Source organism: Mastomys coucha, unplaced genomic scaffold (genome assembly GCF_008632895.1).
Source record: "Mastomys coucha isolate ucsf_1 unplaced genomic scaffold, UCSF_Mcou_1 pScaffold6, whole genome shotgun sequence".
Lineage (NCBI taxonomy): Eukaryota > Metazoa > Chordata > Mammalia > Rodentia > Muridae > Mastomys > Mastomys coucha.
In genome coordinates, this window is record NW_022196912.1 from 44,899,799 (window position 1) to 44,911,120 (window position 11,322).

General features: G+C 45.5%; 1 long non-coding RNA gene across 1 annotated transcript in view; it reads left to right on the forward strand.

Annotated features, from left to right (window-relative positions):
• Positions 1-8,216, forward strand: part of LOC116080479 — a 23,343-nt gene extending 15,127 nt beyond the window's left edge. Inside the window, exons 3-4 of the long non-coding RNA XR_004114453.1 lie at positions 4,702-4,883; positions 5,342-8,216. This is a non-coding gene — a long non-coding RNA (uncharacterized LOC116080479). The remainder of the gene's footprint in view (positions 1-4,701; positions 4,884-5,341) is intronic.
• Positions 8,217-11,322: the final 3,106 nt, after the last annotated feature.

Here is an 11,322-nt window from a genome sequence, read left to right on the forward strand (position 1 = left end):
GTCAGTTAATACTCAGTGGAGAGTCAAGGAGAGCTTGAGGTAGGTAGCTTGCTATCTACTTTAAACTTTGCTTCTGGGCTCCTACCTGCCAATGGACATTGCTACTATTGGCAGTTTAGAGTGTAGCCTTGAGGTTGAGCTAGTCTGGGTTTGAAACCTGGATCCTAACCTGGGGGTGTGTAGTCATCATGCTAAGACTCCTTGGATGTAAGAGAGGATGAGAGGAGAAGGGCATAGGATTGTGGAACTCACTGGCCTGCTGCATGTGGAGCTCAGTGCTGAATACAGTGTTATTCAGTCTGATGTCACTAAGTATGTCATTCATGCAACAGTTCTTTTGTGGCTGGGAAAAGCCTTGAGAAAAGAAGGCTGGAGTCAATGTGCGCGTGAATGGGTTCCCCAGTGGCAGCCAGTACAGGCTACTCAGAGCTGGGAGTGGAGTGGACAGTAGGGCACTCCTGGACAGATGGTTTCCAAGCTGTTCTGTCTCCCTCTCTTGCTGATTTGAGTCTGCTTGGTTGCCTTTCTCTGCAGGGCTCTATGTTGCTGTATGTACAGATGGAAAAAGATGATCCTTGGTCTCAGATTTCCACACCTCTTGGACTTCCACACTGGTCAGAGAATCTAAGGTAGCCCTGAGAATCTATGCCCCTCCTGGGTTCAGGCATCAAAGCAGTGGACCTTACGCTACTGGTCTTTAGGTCTTGTATCTCTGGATAGATTAAAACTGCTCACGGAATTAGAGCCTTGCAGAGGTCTGTGCCCAAAGCCATTTATATGACTACAGCCTTGGCTTACATGGTACATCTCGACTGCAATGAGTTCTCTGGTGTGGTAGTATATACTTGTAATCCTGGCTGGGGAAGTGGAGACAGGAGAATCCCATTGACTGACCAGACAAAGTAACCTACTTGACAGAGTGGCTCCAGATGAAAAGATATTCGAGGATCTCCTCTAACCACCTCCCCACATGTACATGTGCCTTCTCCTCTGCCCTTTACATACACATATACATGTATATGTACATGTACTCTTCACATACACATGCACATCTACATACATGGACACACATGTACATGTGCACCCATGCATACTTACATGTGCATCCATATACACAGAACACATGCACATGTGTACTCATACACGTGTGTACACACATATGTACATATACACCCACATACATGCATACACATATATATGTACACCTGTGCACATCTACATGTACACCCATACACCTGCTCACATACATATACACACATACACATATACACATGCACATATATACATATACATATCACAATATGTACATTTGTACCCACACACATGCACATGTACATGTGTAGTCCCTCATATACATGTACATGCATACACAATACATGTTCATCCATACATGCACACATTTATGTATATGTTCACTGGCACATGTACATGTTCACTCATGCACATGTACATATGTGCTCACACACATGTCCATAGTCACATGCATTCACACACAAATAGCTCCTTTGTTGTAAAAGATCTTTTGAAACCCTCTGTGTGGGAACTTTCTCAAGAGAGACATTTGTGGGAGTTGACTGAACAGAGAGCTCTTAGGGTATATTTATTATTTTGTTCTAGGGATTCAAAGTGGAAATCTTAGATGGGAACAAAGACATCTCAACTTAGCAAAAACTTGGGCAAGCAAACCTGCCTTTGGAAGCAGGAGAGGCGACACAATGTCCCCTGAGGGCTAGAGGGTTCCTGGGCTAGGATGAAATCTGATCACTGGCAGCTGTTGTCTGGAGCCTCAGGGCTTGCAGAGCCCACCTCTTGCTGGGAGCTCTTGTCCCAGTGGGGGTATCCCTGGGGGTTTCTGGGGGGCAGCTCCCCTGAACTAACAGGTCCCTAAGGGAGCAAGCATGGTTGATAGTTGTTTCCTTACCACACACTGCTGTGGTTCCCTCAGCCTTTACAGGACACCCTCTACTTACTCTGCCTAATCCTCTATTCTGTGCCTTTGGGGCCAACTGTCCTCCAGCACCTGGACACTGCTAGACCTGCCAGGCAGCTGCATACTAGAGGCTGAGCCTGTCCTAGGCCAGTCATCTCTGCTGTACGGGTGCTCTGTTGTGCAAGCTGAAGCTAAGGAACACTCGAGAGAGTCTGGTGGAGACTATTTGGCGACAGAGTGGAGATTATTTGGCGACAGAGTGGAGACAAGGGCTTCTCGCCTAGATCTTACAGACTCTGAACTGATTTTTAGAGTCGTGTTTGTTTGTTTTGTTTCTTTTTCTTTTCTTAGCTTTTCACTATGACACAGGACTTGTATTTTGACAGTTCGCTGTGTGAGACTCTGTCCCTGGAGCCATCTTTAATGCGACAGTGTCACATAACCAACCCCCTCTCTTCTTTTTGCAAGTGCTCTCTGGGGGGGGGGACTCAACCCCTCACAAAAACAGGAGTAGGCAGGCCCATTAGGCATCTTCATTGGTTGAATGTGCTGCGTGTGTCTTACTCTCAAGGACCTCTCCAGGCCTCCCGTCAGGCAGCCATGACTCTGACAGAAGGCAGCATGCTGTGTCCAGGTGTGGGCCAGCCCTCTGTAAGCTGCAGGTTTCACTGGAATCTGAGGCTGACAACTTTTCTCAGGCGTCTGTTGCATGGCAGGAAGTATTTGTCACCTTTCTACTTGCCATCTAAGTCTTGTCCCCACAATAGAGCTTCTAATTTTATCCCTAGGGAGATGGGATTCAGAGTGATTAATAAGCTATCAGGCTTGGAGGGATAGCACATGCTTCGACATGCACAGATAGATAATTGGCGTCTGGAGTTACAGTGCCCAGCACATCTAGCCAACAGGGCACCACCACCGACTCCCAGTTCTTCAAATAGAAACCAGAGAGGTGCTGGTCTACCTTGGGTCCCTTCACCCTTGCCCCCTAACCCATCCTGTCATCTAATCTAAACCCCTTTGCTCCAAGGCTAATGTGATCTAGCCACTCCCTGTACTATGCTTTCTATGCCTGGTCTTTATCCAGTCGGGACCAGGACTGGACTGCTGCTGTCCCTACGTTAACTTTTCTGCCTCCTGTAACACAGGTAATATCTCATCTCTTCTCAGCATCAGACCCTTCCTCACTCAGGTGAGTGAGGCCTCAGGTCAGTGTGAGCTATTCAGCACTGTAGGCCCCTCCCCAGCATGTCCATCTAGCTCCTCCCACCTGGCCTTCATCTCCCAATGCTTAGCCTTCTCAGTGTCCTTCAAATAGCTTGTTTGCTCTCACTTTCCCTTCCACCTCTTTCCTTTCCTAGCATTTTTGTTGTCTGGCTGAGTCACTGTCTTTATGTCTGAATCACTTCCAAAGGAGATACCTTCCCAGTGCTGTTGTTTCCTGGAGAGGTGATGATCCCAGCAGGCAATATCAACCCTAGAAGTAATTTCCTGCCCAAAGCTGATACCGTAGCCCCCGGGGTGATGCCTTTCCAGGGCCTCTAATACCCCCAGGGATGATGTCATCCTGGCCAATGTCACCCCTAGAGCTGATGTCACCTCTTGAGAGGATCCTCCCCCAAGTAGGTGATGTTTGAGAACTTCAGTTCACAAAGAGACAGACAATTAGATTTGGTCGTATGAAAATATGTTGATAGACTTAAAAAGATCAAATCTTGGCAACTTATTGCTGTTGGCCTTAAGATGAATTTGTGTATTAATGTCACTCTCTCCCCTCATGTTTCTTCACCTTTCCCCAAGCCATCTTGATTACTTTGAGAGTTCTCAGCTGTGAAGGGACCCAAATGTCACCTCAGTTTTTACAATGAGGAGGATCTGTATAATTGATGCCATACACTGTTGACCTCAAATGAGCCAGGTTCTGAGGGAAGGAGATGAGTGTCAGGTGACACAGAGGTCCTCTCATGGCTCATTGGGAAAGCACCTGGGAGGTTCAGGGGTCCAAAATCAGGTGAAGGTGGCTTTGGGATTTGGATCTGAGATTTCTCCTGTGGGTCTGGGCTTTGCTCGTTTCCTACACGTAGGGTGACCTTTCCTTCCGTCCAGGCCTCTTTTGTACCTTCTTCCCCGAGGCAATTATTAATAATCATCCATGCTGTCAAGTGCTGTGATTTGAGTTTACCAGCTCCAAGCCGCAGACTTCATCCTGCCTCGTCTCTTCCCCATGTAGGTGAAGTCCCTTCCCCATGTGCCTCAGCCTGTTCAGACCAACACTGAAGACGTATGGGAGCCTCTTATTCAGCCTTGCTGGCCAGTGCTGGGGACTTACAGATGAACCTGCAATTCTCAGTCCCTTTCATGGGGTGAAACCTTCAAAGCTGGAAGGTTCTCTGGTGGAAGGGTGGCTGTTGTGATGGTTAACATTAGATGTCAAGTTGCCTGAATACTTTAGGGAGAAACCTCCAGACACATCTAGGTGGAACTGTCAAGACTGGTTTAGCCTCTAGGCATGTCTGTGAGAGGATTTTGATTGGGATTGATGAAGTGGAAACACCTGGAATGCAGGCAACACCATTTCCTGGGTTGTGGTCTTGAACTGTGTATGTAAGTGGAAGTGAGCTGAGTACCAGCATTCATCTCTTTGCTCCCTGACATGACATTTTTGCCTCAAGCTCCTGTTGCCATGACTCCCCACCATGATGGACTGCACCCTTGACTGTAAGCCAAAACAAACCTCCTTAACTTACTTTCATCTTGATGTTTTATCACAGATAGAGGAAAAATAACAGCTGCCAACCATGCACAAGAAGGACTGAGAAGCCTGATGTGACACATGGCTGTAACATTGTATGCATATTGTCAAAATGGCCATCTAGTTCCATGAGAGAGCTTCAAGAAGACATCGGGGAAAAGTCTCAACTTTAGGATTTGGGGTAAAGAGAAATAGTGAAAGGTGTGTATGGCACCAAGCAAATGAATATAAATAGAAAAAAACTTCTGATAGATAACCAAGATGTCAGATAAAAACATGCCTCTCTCTCTCTCTCTCTCTCTCTCTCTCTCTCTCTCTCTCTCTCTCTCTCTCTCTCTCCTGTGTGTGTATATGTATCTGTCTGTCTGCCTCTTCCCCTCCCCCTCTCCTTCCCCAATCTTCTCTCCCTCTCTCTCTCTCTCCCCCTACATATCTTTCACATTCACCCACCTGTGGAAGGTTCTTTGATGATAAACCCTGTCTCCTCTTTGTTTTCCACAGATATGCCACAGATGTTTTTATGTATGTATGTATGTATGTATGTATGTATGTGTGTGTGTGTGTATGTACAAACACATTTACTTGTAGATACAATAGGTCTCTATTGCCAGTTCTTATAAACATGAAGGACTGCATAATATTCCAACTCTCCTTTCCAGATGCTGAACTGTCTGAGGCAATCCTGTGATCAAACACCATACTTCAAAAAATCACCACGTTATTCTTTGAAGCTCAGGCTCATGGTCTTCCAACACAATTAATTGGAATAACAGCACAAAAGATGACTAAAAGTGAAGAAAATCCCAGTGGCAAGTGTTAATGTGATAATTAAGCTCACTAATTAGCAATGCCTAAGGACCTGAGCTTCAGTTACTCATTCCGAAGACTGAAAGATGGGTTTTGAGAGCTACTAGTATTCTTGTTACTCAGGTCATGGGTGGGAGTGTGTCTGAGACACTAAGAGTTGTATCTCATGGTTGGCCTTGGCTTATCCACAGTAGTGTCAACTTGACAGAATCTAGACTCACCTGGAAAATAGGTCTTCATGAGAGACCATCTATGTAAGATTGGCTCATGCACATGTTTGGGGAGTGTCTCCATTGTCTTAACTGAAGTAGGAAGACCCAACCTGAAAGTGTGTGTGTGTGTGGGGGGGTTACCATTCTGTAGTTTGGGACTCTGGGCTGTATAAGCATATAGAAAGGTAGCTGAACACCAGGTGTGCATATATGCATTCCTACTTCCCGAGTGTAGATGCAACCTGAGCAGCCAGCTTCCTGCTTCTGCCTACATGCTTCATGCCTTGCCCCCGACCTGTTGTCAAGTCTTTCCCAATGTGGTGGATTGGAACTATAAGCCCAGATCAACCCGTTCCTCCTTACATTGTTTTTGTTAGGGTATTTTATCCCAGCAATGAGAAATAAACCAGCAGTCCCCTTAGTGGCCCCTGGCGTAGGTAGCAGTCTCTCCAGGGCTGCATGTTAGCATCTTAAGTTACCTGTGGATAGAAGTGGAAAGTGTGACAGCTTTAGAAAGGAGATCAGCAAGCCTTTCTCATAAGGCTCCATACACATAGCAACTGCTCTAGCTGACTCCATAGTGACTCTAATGCTCCACAGCACCGTGAAACTTGCAGTCCTCATGTGTCAGCCCATGGGCTGAGTGGTTCCTGTAATATTTACATACACAGGCAGAGGTCTTACTTTGATAACCTGGGTCCACATGGATGACTGATACTGAGAACTTAAGATGTAATCTCGATAGTGTCCATATGTAAATGTACCCAATCCTTTCACAATCCTCAGAGAAAATGTATTCATATATACTGACTAGCCACCAATGGTTATCATTTGATTAATGGTGAAGTCAATATTTAAGCCTAGGTAAAACACCTACTGTCAGAGCTCTGCAAGACTGTCTATCTTCTGAGTCTCTCTCTCTCTCTTTCTCTCTCTCTTTCTCTCTCTCTCTCTTTCTCTCTCTCTTTCTCTCTGTGTGTGTGTGTGTCTGTCTGTCTGTCTGCCTCTCTCCCTCTCCCTCTCCCTACATCTCTTTCACATACACCCACCTACAGAGGATGCTCTGATCATAACCCTGTGTCTTATTTGTTTTCCACAGATATTAGAAGACCTTTGTCTTCTTTGGGGCATCAAGCAACAAGTGCAATAACTTGTTTCTAATACATCTCCCCACTTTGGCAAGAGAGCCATCATCAGTATTTACTCTGTACCAGACACTAAGCTGGGTAATATCTATTGTTTAAAATATCCAGTGTGCACTAGCCTCACTGGGCCTTCCAAAACTTCAGGTTTTCAAGCAAGGACCAGGATCAAAGTGCAGCTCATGGGACACTTTCAAAGTCACATTCTTAGTAAGCCATAGAGGTAGAGCTCCAGTCCTAGGCAGATGCCTCTGGGCTGTGTGTTTTCCTAGACTGCCCTCTGCAGAGCGTGCCAGAGAGGAGACTAGTGGAGCTGTGCTCTGGTCAGTGAGAACTGTTAGCATTTTTTTTCTATCTAATAACTTCATGCTTCAATCCAATTACTTTGGCATCATTAGGATTGTGACTGCTGTTTTTATTGGTGCCACCCAGTGCCAATTACTTCTGTCGGTGATATCCGTGTCACCCAGGGAAGCCTTGCAGGCTGTGCTGCTGCTGGGGACAAGCCGTACTTCCCTGTGGACCTCAGTAGTTGCCATAAGAAAAATTACAAGGTGATAAAATGCCTTTGAGGTTTTAGTTTTCGGAGCTTTTTTAGAATTAGAATTAATTCATTGAGCAAGTCTGAACACATATGCACACATGTGTACACAAACACAGAAGTACACACAGATGCACACAATTTGCATATATGCACACTCATGTATACATAGGCAAACATGAATACATGCCTACGCTCGAATACACACATGCACACATACATGCACACAAACACATGCATACTGTCATGGTGACTTTGCCAAAGTGCCAAAGAGTAGGATTCTGACAAAATAAGTCTGAATGCAATTGTTATTTCAATGAGAAAGGGTTAGAATCAATTCTGTGAACACATAGGCTGATCAAGGCAACAACATAGCTGTCCCCTTATCCTCACTTCTGACCAAAAGGGTGGAGCATGGCAAAAATGGCCAAAATGCCAATAAAGGAGAATCAGGGTGTGGCCAGATACAATGAATGACCCTGTTATAGGGCACCAGCAGGAATTCTAAGGCTGGTCCCCGCAGTCAGGAGATGTGGGCTGAGTATCCTGACACTATGCAGGCATGTACACCTGTATTGTGCTTCCTGTTTCAGTCATAAGCCCCTTTCACCTTACAACAAATCCTGTATCACGTTATATCACCATAAGGGAAACTGAGGTCTAGAAAAGTAGAGTGACTTCTCTTTCTTACTACACCTTAGATTAAATTCTAGGTCCATAGTTTGAGTATGTTTGGACAGCAACTTTTGTTGTTGTTAACTTTTTATTTGATCTGATTTGGTTTCTATAAAATGTTATTGGTGTAAATAAAGGTAGAACCAGATGACCTGGCTGAGATGGGAAGGTAACTTGGGTCACTGTATAGAGTTCAGGATGGCTTTGCTGTGTACGTTGTGCAAATACGGTCTCATAGGGATGAGTGTGGCTGAATCAAGGTTACATTAACCAGGCCAGCTGGCGGCTGCATCTCTGGAGGTTGGACATTCCTTGAGCAGGGTGGGTGGCTTGTTCTTGCCCAGAGCCTAGGTAATATTCAAGTCCTACATCTTTTCATGCCATACTCCCTCACTGTGATTCTGGTTCACCCAGCAGTGTGACTCTAGACTGGAGCCATGTGGCCTGGAAACAGAAATTGTCTATGAAGTTTTCTGGGTCAGAGCAGACAGTTTCCAAACAGGAAGACAACCCGGGCTGTTCTGCAGGAATCAGGAGGAAGCTTAGAACATGGTAATACCGTCTTCAGCGGGTCTCCTAAGTACAATCTGTCTCCTTGCCCCTTGTCCCTCTGTAGGGCACCCATTAGGACTACAGCCATTGGCACTGGGGAGAGCTGGAGCTGTTTCTGGGCTTTATCGCTCTTGTGCTGTTGAGCCAAATCTCTTCCTAGATGTTCACACCTCCCGGTTCTCTTACTTGGCGGCAGGTATTCACAGCTCTCCAGGCACCCTCTCTAGAGGAGCATGGAGTGCCAGCTCTCTCCATCAGCTCTGCAGTAAGGTGGGCCAGCAAGGAGGAGGAAACAGCAGATGTCCAAGACAAGCATCACATGCAATACTCAGGTGCTATCTTCCCTGGTCTCTCACCACTGTTGCTACGTGCTTGCTTTTCTGAGCCCAAATGCACCAGGTTTTAAATGTCTTCAGGCACAGAACTAATTATCACATCCTTTCGAGCCTCATTCCTCAGGGAGCAGAAAGCTGACACACTGACATGCACCCATCACACTGCCTACATTCTCCATACCAGTGTCTGCCTTAATGGACCACTAAGTTCTCAAGGCAAGAAGAGTATGAAGATGTTTCCAGTTGTGGGATGAGATGGTACATTGTTGCAGGAGAGCCTACTGATGCCCTGTGAGCCTCCCCTGCACGGCAGGGATCTCTTCTGTCCATAGAAGCAGTTTGGGAGGCCCCATCAGGACACTATGACCTTCTTGCTTGGGGTGCTCTCTTCTGATTCTTCTCATGTTAGATTTCATCTTATAGTTTTGATTGTGAGCCTAGCCACCTCTCCAGCCCTAGAACAGTGGTTTTCAATCTGTGGGTCATAACTTCTTTAAGAATAGACCCTTTAACAGGGGTTGCATATCAGATATTCTGCACAAGAGATATTTACATTGTGATTCATAACCATAGTAAAATTACACTTATGAAATAGCAACAAAATAATTGTATGGTTGGGGGTGGGTTACCACAATGTGAGGAGCTGTATTAGAGGACTGCAAACATTAGGAAGATTGAGAACCACTGATCTTAAATCTCTTGTGTTCAGAATTTGTCTCTGCACTGAAAGAGAGGAAGAAAGCCTCAAGCTGTCATTTCTTCTAGAAACAGGAGTGAGGATAGGTTGGGGTGCAGAGAAGGAGGCTGGGAGTTCAGACAGGTGCAGCAATGGCTAGGAAGAGCACTAAGTCAGATAGAGCAAGGCAGCCTATTTTCATTATTCTCCAAACTACACACATGCTCATGTTGTGGTCATTGAACTGTTGGTACGTGGAGAATCATGGGAAGTTTACAGGGGAGTGTTCCAGAGAAACAGAATGAGTAGAATTCGTGCTTAGACATGTGGTTCATCCTTGGCTTGGGGGCTTCAGCCTGATGGACTTTGGACTTGATATGGTTTGGCCCACACTAATGCCTAGTTCTTCCTTTTCTTCTCTACACACAACTTGAACTGCCAACCTCTCCTTACACCATCAGTGTGGTAATTTTTCCTCAACTATAGGCTAAGGTGAGTGTTTTGATTAGGACAGGAAAGGCTAAGATATAATGGTCAGTAGGTCAGGTGTGTATCACACATTTTCAGTTTATTATATTTACAACCTAACAAAGTTTGATTGGGTTGAAAAAGCTCTGTATGTGGAAAGAGATTTATTCTAGAAATGTATATATAGATGGGCAAGTCCAGAATACTCTGAATGGCCTGGCAGAAGTGCCAGAGCTGTGGGCCAGGTCAGGTCATCTGCTGTGGATTTCCTCTTATTCCAGGGACCTATGACTTTGTTCTGGGCAGGCCTTCAATTGTGCCATGATTTGCATCTTAAATTTGTCTTGGAATTTATTTTCTACTGTGAGGTATGGGAAGTGGAATTTATTTCATGGTAGTGTTACATGGCAGCCTTAGGAATGTTGGGATTAGGTCATCAGGTTGGTGACTATTATTGATCCCTGGTAGTTTTATAGGAAAAAGGAGAGAGACCAGAAAGTACACATAAGCTCTCAGGTCCTCGCCATCCAACACTCTGTGCTTCCTAGAGACTTTGCCATCCAGGAACTATCACCAGATGACCCTTGATCTTTCACTTCCAGAACCACAAGCCAAACCTCTTTTTCTATAGGGCTACCTGGTCTGTGGTATCGAGTCACCAAGAGAAGAAATAGACTATCTGGATGAGGCCACCCACGTTGGGAAGGGCAATCCCCTTACTCGCTATTTACCAAGTTAATGTTAAACTCATTTGCATTAGTCACTCTTCTGGTTGCCAGGGTATCCAACAGGGACAGCTTAGGGAAGGGGCTTATTTTGGCTCACATTTAGGAGGTAAGGCTTTGCTGGAAAAAATGGGACAGTGCCACCCCATAACCCTGGAGTTCTACGCCAGTGGATGACCACAATGTATCACAGAAGGAACCTGTCAGCAGAAGATTACATCAGACAAAAATCGCATATTGGATGTTGATGATCGGGGCTGGTGCGAATGTGAGGCAGGGAGTTGTGCACACCTACACATTAGCTAGTGGAGCCATTCTGCCAATATTTTGGTCAGATATTATTTGGCATGGCCAGGTGTCTTTACATTGCTCAGTCATTACATCACTCAGTTGAACTCAGAGCTTACTAATTTGGCTAGTCTTAGCTTGCTATGGGGTTCCCTGTGTATTTGACAATTACTCGTATTCCATGTGAGCTACCCCTCCTTGCATTGACATAGGTTTTGG